The following is a 26781-nucleotide window of genomic DNA, read 5'->3' as shown; positions in this document are numbered from 1 at the left end:
TTTTGTTTCTGAAAACACAGCTTCTTCTAAAAGAAGAATGTGGACCCAATAATAGACTTTCAGATTGAACACTCTACTACTCATCACAGCTGTAGGGTATTTGTGTGTTCGGTGAGCGTTCAATTTGGGTCAGATGAAACCAAACAAGTTTTCTGTGTTTATCTGAATCTATGGTGTTGGCAAAATGAGATGGATATCTAAGGAGAACTGGCCCTCTCCCAAAACTTCTACTTCCTGCTTCTGGTCACACCAGAAATACCCAAAGAACTGTTTTTTGTAGGCTTTTGTCACATCTCTTTCTAATCTCAGCAGGAACTAAAAAATACAGAGGAATTTGAAAATGAAAAACAATTAAAGCCTTTGGTTTTCCTTTACAACTGAATGTCACATTGAACATCAACCATAATTTAGGCAAAATCTCACCGAATGGCAATTCAATTCTACATATTTTGACATTCTTTAGGCAGAATACCACCCACCTTAGGAATCTTTCTTTCACCATAGAGAATACACGCTACTCAGAGACCCTATACCCATAGACTCTGATAACTTCCAAAGACTTTCACTACATAATTCAACATTTGAGTGCAACATACCCTCTTCTGTCACCCTAGAAGAATATGAAAGGAATTGTTCTTTTGCAGTCTACATTTAAAATGACATGACTAGAATTTGCCAGTGACCTGAACCCTGATTCTGTCATCCATAAGCTCACCATATTCACATTTTTGCTATTCCCTAAAGTCCAGTAGTTACAAAGACATATATTGATTCACCCTGCTCTTGAGTTACTCATCTAAACACACATGCTTCGAAGGTATATTTTTCTCTGCCTTCAAATATTCACTTAGTCTTTTCATAGACTTGTTTGAAATCTCCAGCATGACCTCCAGCATTTCAAAGGCATTTTTACCTTATGTTTGACTACAGATGAAGGTAAGGTAAGGTACTAGTGAGATACGGCCATTGTTCATTACATTAGCACAATTATCCATTTCAGAGTGACTGTTTCCTAGTCACTTAAATTACTCATAGTGAAATGTTACATGCCCTGTGATTAGCAATGTCCCACTGCTGGAATATAAAGAAATTTCATCATCATCAAATTGGACTGTTTCTTCACACAAAAAATGAACAAAGAAATTGTGAGTCAAAGTCAGGCAAAATAGTATGTAATTAAATTGTGTCTGTCTTCTGTAATTAGTAGGTCACTCTAGATGTCTTCTGTTAATTGTCAGAAATTCACCATTTGAGTGTTCAGCAACTGAGGAGTAGATAGAAGCCAAGAATATGCTAGATGTAGTCAGCGCAAGGATTGCCTAGTCATTGACAACAACTTTCAAATGACTTCCCCTGAAGCTACTGTGAACTCTGCTCCTGGACTGGATCGCAAGGCCATTATTTGGGAGATTTTGGCCAGCGTCCTTCACCAGAGTTCCTCATAGAAAGTTTCACATTCTAAAGCCATTGATGCTCAACTCTCCGGCATTTCAGTTCAAAGTTAATATATCACCAGGTCCACTCATAAATTCTCTTTAATGATTGACTGGTGTGGTCCTTAACAGGATGGAACAAATTGTAAATGAGAAATATATTTGGGGCATAATTATCATTTTAGTAAAAATGTCTGTGTACAAATGAGGATCTCCCAGATATCTGACCGTGATCTTGATTTTGCTGTGCATCACCATTACCCCAAAGGCTGAGCCAGACTCTTTTTCTTATCTTATCCTTTTATTCTCATTTTCCCTTATCCCCCACCTCTAGGGAGTTATACTAATTCCAGCTAATTAAACAAAAGCTAAGCTGCCTTTATAAAATAACACCTCTACCTATTCAATGCTTTTCAGTAGAGCTTTAATTTTATGGGTAAAGTGTGCTTACTTACCAAGGAGATAGGTGACTCTAGGGATACCTCAGATAGATAAGATATATTGTATGCATGTGTTTCCTTTCAGAGACCAAGGTATATGAAGAAATACATTATTTAGGGTCAAATTCATCCCTGGTATAGCTCCATTCAAGTTAAGTTGTTTTAAAAATACATTCTTATTCAATTTTCATTTTTTGATTTATTTTGTGTTGAGTTATTATTTAGATATATTACCATTTGCTGGAAATCCCAACTCAGTAACACTATGTTAAGTTCAATGAACAGTGAATATCCTGCAAGAAAGATGGGGACTAGTCTGCTTGAAAGTGACTATTTCTTCTCTTTATCTTCATGCTGAGCCTCCCAGGGCCTGAGTGAGTTTGAATGATCATCAACGGGGAAGATAATATTTTAATTTGTAAACATTAAAATTATTAACCACCCTATATTAAAGAATATACATTTATATACTCTCAGAACACACCAAACACATTCCTGTATACACATTCCTGTTTTCCACATCCTTTATTTTAGATAAAATTGTTTTATCTTATTTAGTTTACTACCTTTATTATAATTGCTTTGCTTTTTCAATCACAACAGGTACACTGTTTTAATGTGGTGTTTAATTTTCTCCAGTTTTGACAAATGGTGTAAGCTGCTTACAGTTTCCATTCTGTGTTGTGGGTTTTCTGGTTTTTGTTTTGTTTTTTTCCCTTCCAGTCCTGCATTCACTTTCCATGGTTGCTTTGATTTACTCGCAATTAATATATTAATTTACAATTAATTAATTAATCCCTCTCTGACAACTTTTTATAGGCATCACAACTCATATTAATAGTGGACTGCCCATTCTAATTAAAATCAATATGTAGTCCTTAATGCATTTACTACTATCTTTACTAGCAAACTGGATCACTAGATAGAAGTAATTTAGTCACTGAAATGGAGAAATATCTCTGTGATCTTTCCATTTGATAGCTTGTGGAATTGTGGAAAGACCCACCTTTTTCTGGTTTTACAATCCAAGGTTACTGGGTACATTTCTAGATCAATAAGTATATATTTTATAGGACAAAGTTTTAATTATATGTAAAAATGATTGTAGCCCTGTTCTGAAGAGGCCTGATCCAAAGCCACTCTTGGTGATTTGAAAAGGGCTGAATTTTTGAAATAGCTTGAGGATAAAAAACAAACCTCCATGGGACTAATTCTCGATGGCAAACTTGAAAGCACTCCTGGGGGCTATTAGGCAATATCTTGTATGCTCCATTATGTGGCTTCTATACAAACTCCCCAGTGGGACTACTCACCCGACGTTAGGTACATGTTTAAAGTAAGGCTTTGCTGGGTTGAGTTGGGGGTGCTTAACTTCCTGAAAATTTAAGGCCACAGAGCTGCCCTATTGCCTCCTCAGCAAAGTCCCTGGTACAAACACTGCCTGCCATCTCCCAGGGTGATTTCTCCCTTAATGTTTGGTCTCTCCCTCCATCAACAGGTATGCATCAAGCCCAGTGTATTCAAATGTTCGTTAACATGTTTCTCCTGACTCTGCCTTGTGATCTCCCCCTTTTCTTGTTAGAGATTATTACATTAAATACCCTGCTACTATTATTTTTACTGAATACTGTAGCTATTAAGCATTTTCATCGTTGTTGTTCTTTTACGTAGCAGACCAATATTTTTCTTTATCGTCCTTCTACTACAGATAACCAGATAAACTTTTCTTGTTCCCATCTATATTCTTTGCAAATAGAATCACCCTTCATGTGCCCCCCGCCCTTACTATGTTTCTATATTCACCATGTAATTGTCTTTTTCCCCATGTCCTATTGCTTGTGTGAACTTTACTTCATTTTCAGGTGTCTAAGTGCAGAATAATTGCAATCCAGTCTTCAGAGACAGGAAGTCCAAGTATAGTATCTAGTTTTATACTGCACCAGCATGATACAATCTCATGTATTTCTCCCTAAAGAGCCAACGTATATGCTTTTGGGAGCCCCAAGGGGTTAACGTAAAGAAGACATTCTTTCTCATCATTGCTAATACTATACTTCATTTAAAACTACATCAGAAATAATGTACCTGATAAATCTACAGACCAGTGTAGTTTGTCCTTTCAGTGAGATATACTAAGGTAACACATCAACTTTTTAGGTTTAGGAGCCTCCTGAGCTTTCTCTTTTTAATCAGAGTATCAGACTATTGATTTTTCTCCTAACATTCATTGTCTAAAACTTGATCACTGACATAGTTTTTACCTTCATGAAACACTCTGGTAATCCCAATAAGGTATGTTGAGGCAGATAGAATGCCCATCAAAAATACAAATCCGGCATTATTTTTTAGTCAGCCTCATAGGTAAACTATGGGAATTGCAAAGCTTTGGCATTTGTGTTGCTGTTTACTAATACAAGCCATTAAATACATTGATTCATTTTGTTTCTTAAATAAACATGCTAAGAGGCATGTTTTACAGAGTTCTACAAGATACTGAGCACACGTCTTGTAGAAAGTAATCCATACATGCACAAATCCACTTCCCTGAAAATGGCCTTCAACATTGCTAGAATGGAGTAATTTCCTACTCCACCAGCAACCACACTGGAGGGACAGAATTAGGAAGAATAATTGGCACCACTGTGATCTAGAAGTACTTGGCAGAAAAGTGAAGAGTTTGAGCCCACTTCATAAAAAAATTTAACTAAATTATTTTATTGAATTTCTCGGATGAGGGAATGCATTGATTGACACTCGTGTGTCAGGAATTTGATGTGTCACTCATGAACTCATCTGAGAGCATTGCTATCTCCTTGTTTTGTTTCTGCTTCCAATTTTGTCTTTACTGTCTCCTGATCCTTTCATAGGCCTTGATGGTCTGCCAATAGATCCACCACATCTTGGAAAACTCTTTAAGAAGGTACCATTTTAGTTGCTTTTCACAAGTGAACTACACTTTAAAGCACTTAGAATCTATTGCAATCCAAGTAATACAAAAAAGGCAATATGCCCTTAAAAGAAATATAATCTATAGTTTTGCAAGCACTCTAGAGATTTTCTCTTTTCCTCCCCACCCTCTACCTCTTTTCTGATATTTCTAAGGCGTTTCTTCACTTACTGTACTTGGTAAAAACAAATGAAAAACAAAAACAAAAACAGCCTCCCCCAACACACAATCAAGGATTATCTTTAGAGGTAGAGGAAAACATTAGGGGGTGCTTTTAACCCTGTGGATGTGATATGCCAGCAGCTAATTTTCACTTGAAAAAACAAACTTCTTAAAAAAAAAAGCCCGAGTCAAACAGAACAAGCTATTCTTGCAAAAATTTAAGGTTGTTTGCAGCTAGAAGGAATTACAGTTTTTTTTGTAGAAACATGCAGTTCGATCTGCCTGCTGAAGGTAGGGTTAGGTTGATACAATCAAGTATCAGGGGGTAATCATGTTAGTCTGTAACCACAAAAACAACAAGGAGTGCGATGGCACCTTAAAGACTAACAGATTTATTTGAGCATAAGCTTTTGTGGATAAAAATCCCACTTCTTCAGATGCATGGAGTGAAAATTACAGATGCAGACATAAATATACTGTATATGTATATTATATACTGTATAAAGTATATATGTATATATGTATACACATATACATTCTGTATATGTATATTATATACCGTATACATTATATACTGTATAAAGTGTGTGTGTGTGTGTGTGTGTGTGTGTATATATACAGGGTCAGGCCAGATGGCTACAGGAGAGTAATAGAAAGCAGATATATTAGCCCCAGGTTAAGTAGGTCCTTTTTTCCTGGGTAAGGTAACAGGGAAGGTTCCAGAACAATCAGGAACCTTCTGGAGACAATTAAGACAGACAGGCTGATTAGAACACCTGCAGCCAATCAAGAAACTGCTAGAATCAATTAAGGCAGGCTAATCAGGGCACCTGGGTTTAAAAAAGGAGCTCACTTCAGTTTGTGGTGTGCGTGTAAGGAGCTGGGAGCAAGAGGTGCTAGGAGCTGAGAGTGAGAACGCATACTGTTGGAGGACTGAGGAGTACAAGCATTATAAGACACCAGGAGGAAGGTCCTATGGTGAGGATAAAGAAGGTGTTGGGAGGAAGCCATGGGGAAGTAGCCCAGGGAGTTGTAGCTGTCGCACAGCTGTTCCAGGAGGCACTCTAGACAGCTGCATTCCACAGGGCCCTGGGCTGGAACCCGGAGTAGAGGGTGGGCCCGGGTTCCCCCCAATCCTCCCAACTCCTGGTCAGACACAGGAGGAGTTGACCTGGACTGTGGGTTCCTGAAAACGGCCAAACTGAGGGCTATCGTGAAGCTCCAAGGTGAGCAAATCTGCCAATAAGTGCAAGACCCACCAAGGTAGAGGAGGAACTTTGTCACGACTAGTGTTAGTAGTGGGATTCTAGGTGTGCACAGCACAGTGGAACAAGGAGGGTGTATGGGAGGTGAAAGAAAAAAGGGAGAGGGTTTATTTTTTTTCACCACAATGGAGGGCACTGATACAAGCCACGGCTGCCCAGCAGGAAGCTACCCGTGTCCAGGCAGCTGCCCAACAGGAGGCAATGCGGCTGCAGCAAGAAACTAATCACCTGCTGATGAACCAGACTGCTCAAGACCGGGCTATGCTGCAGGAACTGGTGAACCAGGTAAAGGCCCTTACAGAGCTGAACCACGGCCATGATGGGACGCAGATCATGCGGGCCAGCAATTGGCTGCAGAAAATGACACGGGAGGATGATGTAGAGGCGTACCTCCTGGCCTTTGAGAGGACAGACCTGCAGGAGGTTTGGCCTCGAGAACAGTGGTCTGGCTCCATTCCTTTGTGGGGAGGCCCAGAAGGCCTACTATGATTTGCCTGAAGAGGCTGTGGCAGACTACCCCCAGCTGAAAGCAGAGATCCTGGCCAGATCTGGGGTAACGACCGCAGTACGAGCAAAGTGATATCATGAGTGGAGGTACCAGGAAAACAAAACCCCATGGTCCCAATTATATGACCTCATCCATCTCACATGAAAGTGGTTACGAACTGAGTCCCGGAGTCCGGAGGAGATACTAGAAGTTCTTGTCATTGACCGGTACATGAGAGGACTACCACCAGACCTTTGCGCCTGGGTAAGCCAGAACGAACCCTCCACCTACAATGAGGTTGTCACGCTGTTAGAAAGGCGAAGGACTGTGAGGGAGCTGACCCGACCAGTTAAGGAAGAAGCAGCCCAGGTTAAACTAGCGGCACCAAGCCCTAGAGCTCCGGTAACTGGGCCACCAGGAGAGCCCAGGTGGAAAAAGAGAGGGACTGAAGGCCCACCAGAAGCCACAAAGAGTCGGAGCACTGAGGGGGAAGAGGATCATGATGTTAGACTGCCCAAACCAAGAGACCAGGGAATGCCTAGGGCTCCATACAGATGTTATGCCTGCGGGGAGTGGGGACACATAGCTTCACAGTGTCCCAATGCCGAGGAGCCTATGCAGTGTGACCTGGGGAACTGGGCAGACCCATGCTCCCTAATCCACTTTGTGGGGGTCTCACTAACCCTACATATGTACACCAGACCAGTGAAGCTAAATGGGGTAGAGACCACGGCACTGGTTGATTCGGGGAGTGCTATCACACTTGTCTCGGGGAACCTCGTGAAGCGTAGTCAGCTGCTGTGGGCTAAGCGTACGGGGATAACATGCGTCCATGGGACAGTTGGTTATTACCCCACAATCCCAGTAAAAATCGAGATTCAGGGGAACACTACTGAGGTAGCAGCAAGTGTAGTCCCTAAACTCCCATTCCCAGTGCTCATCGGGAGGGACTTCCCAGGGTTTGGAGACTTACTCCTGGTAGGGGAATTGGAGAAAGGGGGAAGCCCTGAAAGTAGTGAGGCATCCACAGTAGACTGTCAACCCCCAACCTTCTCTGAAATATCCCCAGATTTGTTCTCCACTCCCAGACACGGTTGAAAGACGAAAAGGGAAAGAAGGGGAGCTCAGGCCTTGGGAACCCGAATACTGGCCCAAAGCCAGAGGGTCGCTCTTGTAGGTAGGCGGACCCGAGCAGCTGAAAAGGAGGCCGCCCAGGAGGGAGAAGCACCTGAGTCTGACCCACACCCTAACGCCTTTGAACCAGTAGAGGCAACAGAGACTGGCCCCCTAGATCTTGGGCAGATTAGCCCCGGGAGAGGAAATTTTGGACGGGACCAGGCTGAAGACCCAAGGTGTGAAAACATTAGGAAGGAGGTGACCGAAGTAGATGGGGTCCCCGTGGAAGGGAAAACCCAGGGACCACGACCCTACTTCATAATGAAGAAGAATCTCGTTTACTGGGTTACACCAGTACAGGGGCAGAAGGTAGAGCAGATCCTAGTACCTCAAAAACACCAGAATGCTGTATTAAGTCTGGCCCATAGTCATCTTTTTGGGGGTCATTTGGGGGTAGCGAAGACCCTGGCATGGGTCCTGCGACTATTCTTCTGGCCCGGAGTACATTAAGAAGTGCGGAGGTACTGTGCGTCCTGCCCGGAGTGTCAGCTGCACAGTCCCTGTCCCCACTTGAGGGCACCTTTAGTACCCCTTCCCATCATAGAGGTCCCCTTTGAGCAAATAGCCATGGACCTAGTGGGACCCCTGGAGAAGACAGCCCGGGGCCACCAATATATATTTTCGTTCTGGATTATGCTACTCGCTACCCAGAAGCCGTCCTCCTGTGGAACACAGCCTCTTAAACGATAGCTAAAGAGTTGGTGGGGATCTTTGCCCGAGTGGGGCTACCAAAGGAGATATTAACAGACCAAGGTACCCCATTTATGTCGAAGCTAATGAAGGACATCTGTACGCTGCTCCATATACATACCCTGACAACTTCAGTCTATCATCTGCAGACCGATGGGCTGGCAGAAAGGTTTAACCGAACCCTCAAGGCAATGATAAAGAAAGTGGTAAGTTAGGATGGGAAGGATTGGGACACCCTATTACCCTACCTTATGTTTGCAATCCGGGAGGTACCTCAGGCCTCAATTGGGTTTTCCCCCTCTGAATTATTATACAGACGCCACCCCGTGGCATACTAGATATTGCAAAAGAAATCTGGGAAGAGGAACCCAATGAGGGGAGAAATATAATTGACCATGTGTTGCAGATGCGAGAACGGATAGCCCGGATCACCCCTATTACACGGGATCATTTGGAAAAGGCGCAGGAGGCCCAGCGAACCCATTACAATTGCCAGGCAAAAGTCCGACAGTTCCAACCAGGGGATCGGGTGATGGTGTTGGTACCCACAGCAGAAAGCAAGCTTTTGGCCCAATGGCAGGGGCCCTATGAGGTGGTTGAACCTGTGGGGGAAGTAACCTACAAGGTGCAGCAGCCAGGACACCGGAAACAAGAACAAATTTATCACATTAACCTCTTAAAGCCTTGGCACCAACGAGAGGCGTGTGTAGTGGCGCAAGAGACCCCGATCCAGGGAAATAACATGCAGGAGCAGGTCAGCATATCCACTGATCTGACACCAAACCAGAAGAAGGAGGTAACTGTGAGTTTCAATGCATTTCACAAACCTTAACTAAGCCTCATGATAATCCTCAGAGGAAGGAAAATCTTATCCCCACTTTCCAGATGAAGAAGTAAACAGAGAGAGGTTCAGACCTGCATTTTCATAAAAGTGGCAACTAATTTTCAGTGCTTCAATTTTAGGATGTCTAACTTTAGCTATGTAGAAGCCTGATTTTTGGAAAATTTAGATCTTGATGACGATTACAGATTAGACAGAAAGTCTAAAATAACTCAGTTCTCATGATTCATAATTTTGCCATAAGATGACAGATCATTTCATTTGTACCAAGCCTTTCTCAAATAATTATTCCCTTGCATGTGTGTGAATCCAATTGCTTGAATCATCTTTCAATGTTCCATGCAGTGTACAATACTGCATAGCACAGATTAGAAGATTTTTTAGAAAAGAGGTGGATTGAACAGGTATCATGAAGTTGGAATGATTTCAGAACACAACTGGCATGTAAAAGCCATTGAGACCATAAAGGTGTACATGGAGTAAAGCTTTGGTAAAGAAAAATATATATTTACATTTTGTTTGGGTGCATGAGTTGGGCACCTTTATTATGAGGCAGTGGAGAGTGACTGGACAGTAATGAGATTCCTAGAAGACAGAAAGTGCCAATTTACCAGAGGAAAAGAGGCAGATGAAAGGAAGATGTAGTCTATTGAAAAAAATACACATACATTAAAAATAAAGAATACAGAGGGACTGTCAGCCAGCACTGATCAGCTTAGACAGATAGAAATTAATTATATTTTGTTTAAGAAGCTTCCTCTTCAGCCTTGGTCAATTCTAAATAGCACATTAGAAGATTTTTCAAACTCACTTTCCAATTACCTTGGATAGCAGGCAAAGTGCTTTGAAACAAAAACTCTTTTTAAATTGGTAAATGTAACCAGTCCTGACTGACAGTATTTTCAAAATTCATAACATTTTGTTACTGGACAAACTAATTCTAAAGGGGACGACACACAAAGATACGCTGTCTTCTATTAATGAGAGCATGAAGACAGGGATATCCAAGGAACAAATGCAAAAATTATTTGAGATGAATTGGAATCAAAAATAGAAAGAGGGAGAGGGTTTACCCAATTTTACATCATCTGTAGGTATTACAAAATTAAATACCAGTCCTTCCAGGCAGCCACAATCTTCATGGGCAATATACCATTTCCTCTCAATCAGTTTTCCTGTGACCCACTAAATATTAGAACTCATATCAGTTGGATGTTGCTTTTTATTGGGCCTTCTGGTATATGTGACATCCATGAAAGGTAAATCAGCTGTCAGAATTGCTAAGTAATAGATTCCTGCCCTCCGGATGTCTCAGCAGCCAATGACAGTTATGCTGATTATGTAATGGATCCACCTTGTATGTCATTGGCGGAATGTGTTGTCACTTTATATCCCCCCAGAGAGCTACGGGGTGGCATCCTGAAATGAGTGATAATGTTCCTGCTTCAGCCATTTGTGTCATTTACATTTAAGTTCAGTTGAATTTAGTTCTTAATAAACTTGTTATTTTTTTCTAATTTACCTCCAGGCTTTTTAATACTATTAACAAAACAGAACTCTTTAAATTCAGGGCATTCTGTTAAAGAGCCGCCAGTAGAAAACTCAGAGAAATGGAAGGAATCATCAGTACAAAAATCTTTAATAAGGTTGTAATTAAAGCTTTCAAGCAACAGAAAAATAGACTGTGTCCTGTTTCTACATGGCAGATTATATATATATATATGTATGTACATAGAATGATTTGTTGCTAAGTTGTGTTGCGATCTCTGCTGGCTTTTCCTGAGCTCTCAAAGCAAAAACATTTTGTGGGAGAAGGACATCTATCATATTTATGTCATTTTAGACTCAAGGCATACAGTTTGCTAGCTGCTGGTATAAGGTGCTTTTTTTAAAAAAGAAAAACAATAAAACATATATCACAACATTAACTGTATATGCAGGATATGTTGTGGGATGTCCAATATACTGCATCTTTCTCCTTAAGCTGGAAAACTATGCCACCCATAGAATAAGTATGCAAAGGGATAGGCTCTAATGTTAAAAATGTTCAACAATCTAGCAGTGAACATTAGTGAACCATTAAACAACAGTTTTATTAAGGAAATTGAAGTATGTCTTTGGTTTGACGCTTAGCCATCAGTAGTTTTCCTTCACTGTTCATGCTTATGTAATTGCTAAATTATAATACTTAAAGAAGGAGGACAGAACTTCCTCAATAAAGAACCAAGAGGCTCTAAGAAAACTCCAACCAATCAGCTGTGAAAATGACACCTACCCTTCCTAGTGGATAAAGTCAGGTGACCCTTGCTAAATGAGATCATCAACACCCCCTTTAAAGTAAACAAGAATTGTTTACCAATTGCCACCCTGACTCCAACCTCCCTTTTCTTAGGCTATTGAGAAAGTAGTGGCATTGAAGCTCCCACAACATTTTTTCTCTACCAATATTTGGATTAATCACAATCAAGTTTCAGAGGAGGATACGGCACAGAAATGGCTTTGTTTGGCAAATGGACCAGCTGCGTTCACATGGCCTTAGTAAATGACCCAATCTCAGTGCTCATATTGTTAGAACTCCCTACAGTTTTCTATGCACTGATAAATAATCACCACTGAGGTCAGTGAGAATTTATTTGAGTAAGAAGTGAGCACAAGCCGAGAAGGGACCTCAGGATTTGGCCTAATTATTGCTAACCTCAAGCATTCAAAAATCATGATTTAGCCTGCTAAAAGCTTACAGTCTCAAAACGTTCTATTCTGAAGGCCATCAGGGAAGGCAGATGATTTGTGATCCACAGGCAACAATTTGAGAACAACCATATCAAATTAGTCCTCAAAGAGAAGTAGTGAAATCTCCATGAGATATTTAAAATTAGTTTAGACAATATGTTGATCTAGGCCAAATATAGAAATAGGGAACAATCTTGCCTAGGAAGGAGGATTGAATGAACAGTCACACGGGCCTTTCCACCTCCAACATCTATGAGTCAAAGCAAAATTGATGATGTATACTACACAAAAATGTCTCTACAGGGTCAGTCTTTGTGAAAAATATCACTACTGTTACGCTGTCAAGGTCAATGAGAGCTATGGAGATCTTGTGTGTGTGTCCTAGGTGTGCAGTTACAACGCTGAGAATGTCCAGGATTCAGTCTTTTGTAAGTCACACATGTAAATTGTTCTGCCACGTGATGTAGGCTCTGTCAATTTGCTAGCCCCCTATTCTGATGATCTTGTTTCTTGTTGTGAAACAACAATGCAAACCAAGTGAAATTTGAAGAAAAATTGCACAAAAAACTCTGGGAAATAATGCAAAAAATATCTAAGGCCCTGCCTTCCTAGCACCCCAATTGGTGATTTTTACAGTTATAGGTGCCAAATTACACAAAGGGAAAATTGGGAATATGCAAAGAGCTAGTGTCAATCCAGAAGATACAGCATCATAATTTATTCTCCTGTGATGTGATATAATCACCAGAGAGAGGCACCACTCATGAAACTGGGCCAAAGGAGAAGGCTGATTAGAAATGTTTAATTGCAAATATCTGAGCAGTCAGCAATGATGGAAAAGAAAATATAGAACATATATATGACAGAAAAATGAAGGTATGATAAAATACCCTAACCCTAACCATACTTGAGTATGCAAGTAGTTATTTAATGTGAAAGTAGAAAATATAGTCTCAGAATTTTGTAATTGTTCTGAGAATGTGGAACCCACAAACTACAGCTGATCGTCCAATATCAGTGCCGCCCACAGCACTCAATATATGTTCAGTACTTAGTAAATATAACACACAGTGACAGGAAAGCCAGGTTTAGAGCTTAATCCTTCCAAATTTAGGCACAGTCTCTTCTTGTTTCCCAGTCAGTTAAAGGGACTTTTTATATCTAGAGATTAGTTATCGAGGTGATATACATCTGACTTTAGAGGCGCACACTAACTTTCTTTGGCTATACATACCCAAATCATTACACTTTACAAGCACAGTGTACTCCATTAGTACCATAAATGTATCACTAGCACTTCTGTTGCTCTCAATTCAGCATTTAATATTGTTTAATTGAAAGGCAGTATGGGCTAGTGGGTAGGGCACTACAGTGTCTGTCCGGTAGCCTGGGTTCTGACCCGCTAAATGACTTTAGACAAGTAATTTCACCTCAATGTGTCTTTGTTTCCCTTCTCACCCTTTGTCTGTCTTGTCTACTTAAACTGTAAATTGTTTGAGGCAGGAACTCTCTCTCTCAATAGGTATTTGTACAGCTCCTAGCACAAAGGGCCCACGGTCTCATAAACACTTGCATGGCTAACAGAAATTAGATAATAAAGGGCTCTTTAACCTATCAGGTGTAACAGGAGCCAATGCCTGGAAGCTGAAGCTAGACATATTTATATTCAAAATAAGGTGCAAAATGTTAACAGTGCGGGTAATTAACCATTGAAAAACATTACCAAGAGTTATGGTGGATTCTCCATCACTGCAAAATTTTAAATCAAGATTGGATGTTTCTCTAAAAGAGATGCTCAGGTTCAAACAGGAATTATTTCAGGGAAATCCTATGTCCTGTGTTACAGAAGAGGTCAGACAAAATTATTACAGTGATCCTTTCTGGCTTTATAATCTATGACTATTAAATTAAATAACACAGTCTAGAGCTGCAAAGGATATGACTATTTTGTCTTCTAGCAGTGGTTACAGAAACTTGCTTTTAAAGTGCTTTTTTGCCTTCTCAAGTTGGATATGGATTCCTTTTTAGTAGAAACATATCCAATATGTACTGTAGCACTATACTGGCCAAGATGTATGCTGCCCTGAAACTGCTTAAGTGGTAGATCAAAACTGCAAAAGGATAAACAAAATGATTATCTGCTGCCTTTCTAACACAAATGAAGGCTATAGGTTGCTAGGCCTGATATTAGGCAAAGTCAAACAGGCCATTTGCATGGAAAATTAAGATTGTCATGTTTTTCTCTTAGTATTTTCTTTATTTGTCTTCATAAGAAAACAAAAAGGGGAACAAGTCCCCAGTTTCAGGACAGATTTAGTCTTTCTAAATTATGAATCCCAAATACATCCATCTAGTTACTTTCCATCCCAAACACTTCTCTTCCTAGTAGCCCACTTCTTGAGGATATATACCAAGGTGAAACCAAGAAACCACCCCTTCCTCTTCTTATTTATGCCTAGATAATTTTAATGAGGCAATTGTGTCTTAACTGATCTCAGCAGATTCTCTGATTGCAGGACAATCTTTCTGCTTTGATTTGCCCTAATTCCTATCAGCTCAGAAAACGAGTGTGGGGAGGGAAACTTTTCCTTCATTACTCCCTAACAAGCCTTGACATACACCTACCTCATTTATGACCCTAACAAAAAAAAGCACTTAGCTGTTATCCCAATCATTGAAAACTTCATACACTCCAGTTTTCTCCTCAGAAAAATTCAGGGGTCTGTTGATGTGTGCAATAGATTAAGACAGCAGTCAGTCTGATAAAACGGCCAGACACCAGGCATGATAGATTTCAGGCACTGTATCAATGAAGGTAGCAGGTTATGTCTTGATATGGGATATGGTGAAGGAAAAATTAGCATAATGGGGCATGGATGAGTGGGACTTACTAAATATTTTCCAAGAAGTTCTGAAGGGAAGAGTTGGAAAGGATGGCAAGAGGAGACATCCAAAGATTGGGGGAGGGGTTCATAGATTTTAAGGCCAGAAAGGATCATGGCCCTGATCCACAGGGACTTAGACACTAAACCCCAGATTTAGGCACCTCTGTGATCCACAAAACCCCACTTAGCTGCCACCTAACCCTGTAGGAACCTAAACTTAATTGGTGTCTAACTTTTTGCGGTATAAGTTCCCTCAGTGCCAATGTTTCTGCCTCTAATTCTCCACACAATTCCTGACTTTAGATGTTCTGATACCTGTCTCATGCATAAGCCCCAGGAGGATCCTCAAACCAGGTGAAGTTAGGTGCTCCCTTGCGTAGCTTATGTCTGGGGCCCAATCCTGTAACTATGCTCAGAGCATTAGTTATTGCAGCAGGGAGATGGGCTAGGGTCTCCCACCTCCCCCGTGAGTGGCCTAATCACTGGACTATAGACTCATTCCCACTCTCTCCCTATGGCCAAATGACACTTTAAATATTTATTTAAAATGGAACAGCTTCAAAAGGAGTGACTGAGAGAAAACTGCACCAGAGTTTAGTGGGAGACCCTAGTTCAAATCCTTTCACCTCAGCAGGTAGAGAGGGGAATTGAACCTGGGTCTCCCACATCCTGGATGTGTGTTTTAATCACTGAGCTGAAAGTCATAAGGGAGACAGTACTTTTGCCAATGTTTCTGGCAAAAATGACTTAGGTGCCCAAGTTGCCTGACTCCAAGAAGGGGTTCTCAGTTTTGGATTATCTCTTTGCAACCTGGATTTAGGAGCCTAACTCTGTAAGAGGGGTGGGGGTTAGGACACACTTCTCTTGCCAGCATCTCCCATTAGCTAGCTTAGTGCTCCCCACCTTGTAGGTTGGCTTTTATCGATCTTGTTCATAGGTGCCTATATCTTCCTTTGCTTGCATAGGGAGCCTAGGCACCTAATTCAGGATTTGTGGATTCCAGTAATTTTCTAGGCACCCTTTGTGGATCTGGTCCCATTAGGTCATCTAGTCTGACCCCTTGTATAACACCAGCCATACATTTTCGTCCATTTACTCCTATCTCGAGTATGATCACCTGTGTTTGATTACAGGATATCTTACAGAAAGGCATCCAGTCTTTATCGAAGGATTTCAAAAAATGGAGAATCCACCATTTTCCTTGGTAGTTTGTTCCAATGATTAATCATCTTCACTGTAAAATCTTGTGCCTTATTTCTAATTTGAAACTCCCATTGATTTCATTAGGGTCTGGATTTCACACACACACACACACACACACACACACACACACACTCACACCCCCGTTCTGTCGGGAGGAGAGAGAATCTAGTACATAAAGAAGTCTGACATGAGATAAGAAGGAGAACCCTTGAAGCTTCAATATTTGAGTAGAGATTGGGATTTGTCTGAATAGGATAGAATGTTTGATTGCCCATCACTAATGCGGAGGCCATTGCCAAAATGTCAAAAGTGCTCAATGATTTTGAATGCCTCAGGTTTTGGGTGACCAATTTGAGATACTTTGGGTATGATTCCTAGCAACAGTACTGTTGACTTGACTTGTGGTACTCAACACTTTTGAAAAGGGGGTACTTCACTCTGAACACCCAAAAATGAAACACACCAAACCAGTAGCCACTTCTGAAAATTTGGCTGCAAGTGTGTTTTGTTGGTTTGGCATGGGCCAGCTCCTAAAAAATGACAAATAATGCCATGCATCTAGTGGGTAGGAGAATGCCCATCCTTGCTTGCATGTTTCTACATATCTAATCTCAACCACCTATACTTTCAAATGAACACAAAATGAAGAGCTTTAAAAGAGTTTAACTTTTTCATTTATAAACTTTAACACTTTTTAAATTATCTGTGTTTTAGAAGTTAATAGGACTTAACAAAAACAACTGATTTTCCATAACATTAATTAAAGGAGAATTAAGGTCAACTCTATTTTATATAACTGTCTCTACTAAGAAAAAACATCCCTCTTCATTAATCAAAAACATCCAGGCCTGCGTTTCCTCTACTAATACAGGTATATATAAAGTGCCTAACATTTGTAACCAATCATTGCCTTCTCTAATGGATCTTTGGAGCCTTTATTGATTTGGGTAAATTTGCTTCTGCTAAGGTCAATAATGATAAATTACTTGTTCTGCATGAAGTGACTTGATACTTTGAAATTAAATGATTGTAATTATCTGTAGTTATTCTGTAACTGCAACCATTACTGCTGCTGACAAAATGCCCATGTAATTGTGATAGGGACATTTTTTCCTTTAAAAATTCTTGAATTAATTTAGAACTTTTAAAAGGGAAAAGCAATGACCTGACCATACATTGTGATTGCAAAGTTCTGCATCAAACTCTGCCAGTTCTCCTCCATCTTGACCTGCAACACCTTTGCTATTTCAGCCCATAGCTTCCACTCAGTAAAGACTACCAAAAATACTAAATTATGCCTGTTATGATTATTTAATGTGGACAAAGAAGTTCTAGTTGTATGAGACCTAAGTCAGGGTATGCTTTTAGGTCTCCAGATATAAAAGTTCATCAGTCCACTGTTCTTTTAAAATCCCATGATTGAGACTTTTTGTGGGTTTACGCTGTGGATATATTTGTAGTGGATTTCCAGCTCCAGGTTGTTATGTGTTCTTGGGCCACCCATAAGCAACAAGAAAATACCTGTTTCCCACAGCTTTTGCTACAATTCCATCTACAATAATATTTCATAGTGAATAACCTCTGACTGAAACACTGCACACTTAGAACTCAACCGGGATGTTGTAAGTATCAGACATAAATGAATGTTAGAAAACCTAGTGTTGTGGTGAGCCATTCAAAGGTGTCCAATAATATTGAACAAGTTCATGTCACCTAAGATGGCATTTGGTGGGAAGAGTACTGCTACTGCTAATTGTGAACAAGCCTCATTCATTAGCATCAGATGGACTCAAGATCAATTGCTTGCATTTACAGTAGGTTGGGCAGGGAGAGGAATTAGCTGATAAACCTTGATCCTTCAGTCTCTTCATATGTTTCTAAGTGATTTCAGTTGATCTCTACAGCTCTGAATCTGATGGAAGCTGCGTGTTAATTCTGTGAGGATTTATTTGATGTTATATTTGGGACTTGTAAAGGAGCAGAAGGTAAAGACATTTTTATATTCAGCCTGGTTCAAATGACACAAAACCTAGCAGTTTTGGTTTGCAGGAGTTCATGCAAGATCTGTTCAGTTCTTCTGAATTAGCATCCCTTTCACTGTGTATTCTGAGTTTGAATGTGGAAATCAGCTAAAACCAAGTTTTGCCTCCTTAAGAGCTGAAGCCATTCTGAACATTTTGTGACGTTTCCATTGAAATCATAAATACCTCAAAACTTTATTCAAATTCACTAGCAACTCAGCCCAAGTATACCAAAACATTTTTTTTCCAGATCTTTCAGAAATCCTGGACCAAATGTCAGTTTTGTAATGAGTAAGATAGAAGATTCCCACCTGGATTGGGGTTTTCTTTTCAGTGTTTAATATAGCATGAATAACAGAAATTGCAAAAAAGAAAATAGAGTACAGTAGACCCCACTTCTTGGGTTCATCCTGCTTCCATGGGAAGAAACAAATAATATGTGATTGTAAGTGTCAAGGTTTCTTCACCACTCTGAACTCTAGGGTACAGATGTGGGGACTTGCATGAAAGACCCCCTAAACTTATTCTTACCAGCTTAGGTTAAAAACTTCCCCAAGGTACAAACTTTGCCTTGTCCTTGAACCATATGCTGCCACCACCAAGCGTCTTACACAAAGACCAGGGAAAGAGCCCACTTGGAAATGTCTACCCCCAAAATATCCCCCCAAGCCCTACAACCCCTTTTCTGGGGAAGCTTGATAAGAATCCTCACCAATTTGTAAAGGTGAACACAGACCCAAACCCTTGGATCTTAAGAACAATGAAAAATCAATCAGATTCTTAAAAGAAGAATGTTAATTAAAGAAAAGGTAAAAGAATCACCTCTGTAAAATCAGGATGGTAAATACCTTACAGGGTAATCAGATTCAAAACATAGAGAATCCCTCTAAGCAAAACCTTAAGTTACAAAAAGACATAAAAACAGGAATATGCATTCCATCCAGCACAGCTTAATTTACCAGCCATTAAACAAAAGGAAATCTAAGGGCATTTCTAGCTAGATTACTTTCTAACTAACAGTTGTAAGGCTGCATTCCTGATCTGTTCCCGGCAAAAGCATCACACAGACAGGCGAACCCTTTGTTCTCCCCCCCTCCAGAGTTGAAAGTATCTTGTCTCCTCATTGATCATTTTGGTCAGGTGCCAGAGAGGTTATTTTAGCTTCTGAACCCTTTACAGGTAAAAGGGTTTTGCCTCTGGCCAGGAGGGATTTTATAGCACTGTATACAGAAAGGTGGTTACCCTTCCCTTTATATTTATGACAGCAAGTTTGGAGACTCAGATCTTGTCTTGTTGCTGATGTAATCATCTGTACCTATGCAAAAGGAATGCAGATTAGATGTGGAATACTATCCAATCAGAATAGTAGCTTTTACACCTTGTCTGCAGTCCTGTTTTCACAGCTGTAAGGACAAGGCAGTAGATAATCAGGCCAGTACTCACCCCCTGGAAGCAGTGTATCCTTTCCTATATTCTGTTGGTTAGCTGATCTGAGGAAAGCAGAAATGAGCCCTTTCAAAGTCATCTTACATTGAAGAAACTATTAGAAGAGCAAGAACTGCTGTAAATCCAAGAACTAACAAGCTTAAAGCAGGTGTCAGTATGTAGGCATCTAATTCATGTTAAACAATCTTTTCCCAAGTGTCCCAAGTAATGGACTCAGGAGGAAAACAGCATTAAAAAAAGAATTAAATAAATCATGAAGAATAGGTCCATTTGTGGCTGTTAGGGAAGATGGTAAGAGACACAATCCCATCCTTTGCATGTCCCTAAACCTCTGACTACTCGAAGCTGGGATTGGATGCCCTGTACTGTTCACTCCTTCTGAAGCAACTTCATCAGCCACTGTTGGAAGACAGGATATTGAGCTGTTCTGACCTAATATGTACCTGTATCATCCAAAAATCAAAAGTTGTCACAAAAAACAATTATTTTTAACAGAGATGCAGCTGAGAAGAGCTGGATTTTGGTTTATACATTTCATTGATTATTTCTGATGTATAAAGAAGGCATCATGGGTATGTTTCTTCCCTTTATAAAATGCTTCTATTTGTTCTTTACTTTAGGGTCAATTGGAGTGTTGTCTTGTCTCCCCTGTTTCACAGAGGAGAAAGAGAGACACAGGGTGGATGAAATCCTGGCTCCCCTGAAGTCAATTGCAAAATTCCCACTGATTTCCATAGGGCCAGGATTTCACCATAGTTCCTGCCACTAAAGGCGTAAAATATAAATTTATTAGTAATATGACAAGTGGGGGAGAAAATCCAGTGGAAGGGATTGGGAAGGCTTTAAGGAATAGGATCACATGATTACTCAATTAGGACACATGTACATCATGATTGGTTAAATAACTATAAAAGTTAAGAAGATGGTTATTTGTGTACCAGACAAAATGCACAGCTGTCAGTTTGCCACTGCTGGTTAATTTGCAGAACCTCATATCTCTTGTGTTTACTAAGGGCTTGATCTAGGCCCTTGATGAAGTCAATGCGAGTTTTTCCATTGACTTCAAAGGACATTGAATCAGGCACTAAGGATCTTAAAGACAGAAAGTATGGTTGGTGTAGTTTACTAGTGCGTGTGTGTGTGTGTATTTGCTGTACTATTCTTCCCTTCCACTTCCAGCCCTACACCTTGTATAAGTATACAGTATTGACATAATCATAAGCACTGTTGTAATTAGGGTGACCAGACAACAAATGTGAAAAATCAGGACAGGGGGATAATAGAAGCCTATATAAGAAAAAGACCCCAAAATCGGGACTGTCCGTATAAAATCGGGACATTTGGTCACCCTAGTTCTAATTAACCCATACTTGCTGAACTCTCAATATAACAAAATACTATAGCACTTGCACAATCAGAAAGCATATTAAGTTGGATTTGTGAATTTGTTGGACTTCACCCTCCATGTTAAAGAACAGGCTGATGCTGATCAGAAGGCTACAACAGTTTGATGTAATTTTCCTTTAAAGCAACAATGCTTGGCTAAATTGCAGTAGACAATCCTTGAAAGTAATACTGTGGCTTTCTTGTTTGCTGCTATTGAGGGTCAGGGAATAAGAAAAGACTGTAGTACATAACATTATATATATATATATATATATATATATATATATATATATATATAATATATATAAAATATTATGATTTTTCAATTTAAATATAAATAATGTACTGTAGTATCACATAAATGAATAAGGCACATGCTTTTCATATCCAGTCAAACTTGAAGAAAATGAGATATGTTTGCTAGTATCAACTCATCCCCGTAGACGGTAATACACATCACAAGAAACACTTAATTGAGCCCATTTGGCAGTCTCTGCTCAGCAGGGGCCTTGTAATGAAATAACAAGTAATAACATACCTCTCATCCGTAGAGATGGTGTCCCTCCAGGTCAAGGTTGAGGTCATTCGAAGGACAAGATTGGGGAGCTTATGCTTTGGCTGCTGTCACAGCATCAAATTGTACCTGGGGTAAAAAGGGGAACATTCATTTTATAGGCTATTTTCTAACTTTTGACTCTCTCAAAGGCATGTTTGCACTGTCTCCTTGCAAAGAAATTCAGTAGATCATAAGGAAAAACCCTTTAAAATGAGAACAGGACATTACCACTGGAACGAAATGTCTCATGAAAATGACTCAATTTTGCATATTAGTACCTTGTAACACTACAGTTTTATACTATTCCCACTGGATGAGCTCATGACTTCTAATAAATTGCTACACAATGTCTTTTCACATTAACAAAGGAGAATTACCGTAGACTGAGCCCTTATGGCCCCATCGTGCAAGGTGCTGAATGCCTCACAGGAGATACTCAGCACCATGAAGAACTGGACCATGGTTAGCCAGGGTATTCAGAATTTACAAGGATTAGGTAGTGAATACAACTGAACTTCCTGTTTACATTCTATGATATTATAATACATTAATAAAATATCTCCATAGCAAAATAAATAATTAGGAAGAAAAATCTGTTTTTATAATTGGTTGTAGTCACATAAAAATAATAAAATTCATTATTCTTATCTTCCTTTGAGAAAATGTGTTACAAGTATAAGTACTCTAAAATAATTAATGGAATCTCTATCTTTTGAAATTATATACTCAAATTATGGCCATGATCCTGTAATCAGATATGAATGGGTGACTCTTACAAAAAGTCAATGGGATTCTATATGGGAGCAAGGATCCACCCATGTCAATCCAGTTGGAGGATCAGGGACAGGATTTGTAAAGTAGCCATAAATGGAGTGGTCATAATCTCTTAATTCTCTTCTTCACTGGGAAATAAGGACAGAACTTTTCTGTGTGCTGTATTTATGAAATCAGAGAAATAGAATCATTTTCTGATTTAAGACTATTTTTCTTTTTCCTGAAACAATTGAATCTTACTTAGGTGACAAATTGTGATATCCATGCCCGGTGATGAAACATGCAAAAGAAAACGAAAATCACATTCAGTTCTACTCAACCCCATGTGTACGACATCATTGTTCTATGGAGAATGTCATGTTAATGAGACAGAACATATGGCTATCGTTATATCATGAACTACAATGAGGTAGATAAAATATTATAGGTAAGCTCAATTTTTATACTTTTAATTGTTTTTTGCTGTTTCAAGACTGTTTATCAGAAAGGTTTTGAAAATGATCTGTATTTCTACTATACTCTATGGATCAGATCCTCAGCTGGTGTAAATTGGCTTAGATCCACTGAAGCCAACAGATCCATCCTATTTTACATCTGTTGAGGATCTGGTTCTACCAATTTCTTAAGTCATCTGAAGTTTCTGATACCATACGGTGAGTTTCCTCAAGGAAAGAAATCAACAGTCATTCTCTCAGAACTTTAAGGCTGGATATATCATCTTTTCCTTTGAGGAACTCATAGTACTGTACACTGAGCAAACATAATCAAGAACTGCATGTGTGATAACCCAGTAGTCTACTTTGGGTGTCAAGTTTATGCCTTTCTTGACTGAAGCAGGGAGGGGTAAGAAAGCAGGAGACAGTGCCAGCTAGCATTGCTTTCCTAGACCAGCTCTCTTTAGCTAATGGCTGGAGCAGGGTTGGTGGGTTGGTAAGGGCATCATACCTACAAATCCCAGCACAGATCCCAGCATTCACTAGTGCTCCCCACAGCCTCAATGGCAGACTGAGCGGCACGTACCCATGTGAGTAGTCCCAATGCAAGTAAGGGTGGTCAAACCAGGCCTTCAGTAAACTGTATTTGTGTATTTGTCAATGTAGGGAAGAGAAGGGATGGAGAGCAAGCAACTGTCTACAGATGAAATTGAATGTTAATGTGTGCAACACTCAATTAAGAATTGTTTTAGTTTAAACCCCAAGAAGTTTTCGCACTCTCTAAGTGACATATTATATCTATTTAAGCAGCTTTTGTCAAGAGTATAATACATAGCACAGTTATGAATAAAATGGAGATTTAGTTGGGAGGTAGTTGTAAGAGTACTTGGAAGAGAGGGAGAAGAGAAAAGAAGAGGGGAGAGTGGAAATAATATGAAAGTGAAAAGACCACGACAGGGTTGGAGAAATGGAGATAGGGAGATGAAAAAGAGGATGCAATGGTCAAATATCACCACGAGATTACAGCTGGGGAAGTGAGAGGTTCAGATTATATTTTCCTGTGCTGCAAACATCATCTATTCAATTTACATTAAAACATGTTTAACATGCATATTGATCAGATCCTTACCTGGTATAAATTGTTGTGGCTCCCATGAGGTCAAGAACTATTTAGGATCTAGTGCTAGATTCTTACAAGTTAAATTATAAACTATTTTGTAAAATACTAGTAGTTTCTAGGAACGTTCTAAGAGTTTCACAAAATCAGACATTAGTCTGAATAGTCACAAAATACTGTAAATATTGTAACTCATTCTCACCATTTAGATATTTTGTGACAGGATGTGCCATGGTCAGAAAACAACTGCATTTTCTACCTTTGGGATGAAATCTTGGCCGTGCAGCAATCAATAGCAAAACTCCCATTGACATCACTAGTGCTAGAATTTCACCCTTGCTTTCCTTCATTTGTGAAACTCCTATTAGGCATCCTCCAAAGTAACTTCATATGTTTAATCTGATTTAGAAAACTTTAATAAAAACTTAAGAAGTATTTTTCTGAACTAACACTGATTTTGGGAAATGCACTTTTTTGGTCACTGGTAACTTCTTGCAGCAATGGCTTTTATATTGTACATTGGAATGAAACTTGGCTCTTCATCATCAGCATCCCAAAATAATTTGCTCTTCTGTGTAAGAATCAATTGCTCCAACTCTGCAATAAAACATTAAATGGATCGTGTCTGAAATAGTTCTGTCAGGCAGGAAATTTGAATCCAGTGTATTTTTGAATTATTTCCTTTATTAAAAATTGCTTCCTCCCACCCAATACGCTTGCATCTTACTTTCAACTTGGCTCCTTTACTCAATGAAGTCACCTTGTGGAAGTCTCCCTCTATAACCCAGAGGAAATGCCAGCAAAGTTCTTGACTGTAAAAGATAAATTAAATGGAATGGATGCTTAATGCACTTTCTTGTTCCTGGTTGTTGTTTTTTTAAAGTTGAGTTTTTACATTACTCACTGTGGATCATTTCCTCAGTTGGAGTAAACTGGCATAGCACAACTAATTTCAATAGAGCAGTGGTCATTTACACTATCTGAGGATCTGGCCCTATAATATGTATGTGAAAAGGAGCAAGGCAGAGAAATTATGAGACTGATTTTGCCACCCTTGCTCATGTTCTGTAGTACCCTACTAATCAAAGAGTTCAGCTGAAATCAATAGAGACACTCACAGATAAAGGCGCTACTAACTATGAGTAAAGGTCTGACCCCTGAGAAAGTAATGTCCAGATTGCTTTCATTTTAATGACTAGGAAATTCCTTCCATATATCCATGTATACATTTTGGGAAACTGAGTATTGTCCATTAAGTTTCAAGATTTATGACTGATGTCCAGTCCAATTTCATTAAGAAGAAATTGTTTAAAAAATTGGTTCTCTGACTTTAAAATTAAAACCAGATGCAATAAAAAAAATCTCAACTGACACAGCTACTGATAAATGGCAATATACTTATTTAAATAAGAAAACATTATTAAAGACACATTTACTATTTAACAAGGATCTTTTGAAAAATAATAAGCAGAATTTGCCTATGATATTCCCTATAGGCTGTTGTAGGGGAAATCCATGCAGTAACTCAGAACTGAAATTCAACAGTTTGACCCTTTGGGTCTACAGCCAAGGCTAGATCATTATGCCAAAAAATTTCCAGCCTAAGGTCACAGCACAGTCTTAGACCCTATCCCCAGCTAGAGAGAGGTTTCAACCCCATTCTCATCCCAAATCCCATCATTCAGCCAATACCTCTGAGACAATAGATACTACATCTGCAAAGGTTGTATTGCATAGCAGCTGTGTTGATCACAATAAGACTGTGTCTTCGTGGTTTCAAATATGTGAGATATGAAATGTCAGCTCCAAATTTCTGATCTTTTTAATGTAAATTTTAAATTATTTGGGACTAAACTGTACCCTCAGTTAAGCAGTTTGAAATGAAGTCAATGGAAGATGGATATGTTATATCTTAGTGTGGACTTTGGCCCTCTATTTCCTAGGGTGTTGAATTTTGAATGTACACTTCAGCCAGCTCAGTTACAACTGAAAAGTGTTTTCTTAGCAGATATCTAACGGATTATGCATGTTCTCAGTTAATATTGTTTTTTCTACCACTATAACTTGTTATATTAACTAATACATTATTCAATAAGGGTGAAATTCATCTCTTCCTGCGCAAAAGACCAAGTGATTGTGTTTTGCATAAGGAGATGATATTTTCAAAATAAAAAATTAGGACTTTTTGTGGAAACGTGGTCTAGAAATATACAAAAGAACAGTAACAATAATACCTAGCTCTTGTACCCTTACTTTTCATTTAGGTGTGTTGGTGTTGCTACTACCAGCTTCTGACTCATCTATGACTCTTAGATATTTTCTAGTATCTGAGGGTGGGATTTTCAAAAGAGCCCAGCATTGGTCTGACTCTGCTTATGTGGGTGCAGAGCGAGGCCAATGCTGAGTGCTTTTGAAAATCCCAACCACAGTGTACTGATTTTATTCCGAAACACTGAATAATTGGCATTAACAGACACCTGGAGCAAAAAAGAACTTAAAAGTATCAGTGCAGATATGACTTTCCTCTTCATTCCAAATACTGATCATTACAATGAACACTCATTCCCCTGGACTACGTTTTCCTGGTAAACACAGAGCAAATTCTACTACCTTCTTGGTATTTCCAGAAAAAGTCATTTCAGACTCAAAGTGGTTAAAGATCTCAACCCAGCATCCATCCATAGATTTATCATTCACTTACTAGTCATTTACCAAAAGCATGTAAGTGAATTAGGAGCCTAAATCCCCAAGTTAATATGACTTTTTCTTCTAAATTACTTGGGTGCTT

At 39.4% G+C, this 26781-nt stretch overlaps 1 long non-coding RNA gene across 1 annotated transcript in view; it reads right to left on the bottom strand.

The window, feature by feature from the left end:
- Positions 1-26781, bottom strand: part of LOC141990113 (uncharacterized) — a 202092-nt gene that overhangs the window by 54460 nt on the left and 120851 nt on the right. Inside the window, exon 2 of the long non-coding RNA XR_012640082.1 lies at positions 21651-21755. This is a non-coding gene — a long non-coding RNA (uncharacterized LOC141990113). The remainder of the gene's footprint in view (positions 1-21650; positions 21756-26781) is intronic.

This window comes from Natator depressus, chromosome 6 (assembly GCF_965152275.1).
Source record: "Natator depressus isolate rNatDep1 chromosome 6, rNatDep2.hap1, whole genome shotgun sequence".
In the NCBI taxonomy this organism is placed as follows: domain Eukaryota; kingdom Metazoa; phylum Chordata; order Testudines; family Cheloniidae; genus Natator; species Natator depressus.
Note: the sequence above shows the minus strand (reverse complement) of the source record. Positions and strands in the feature narration are given on the sequence as shown.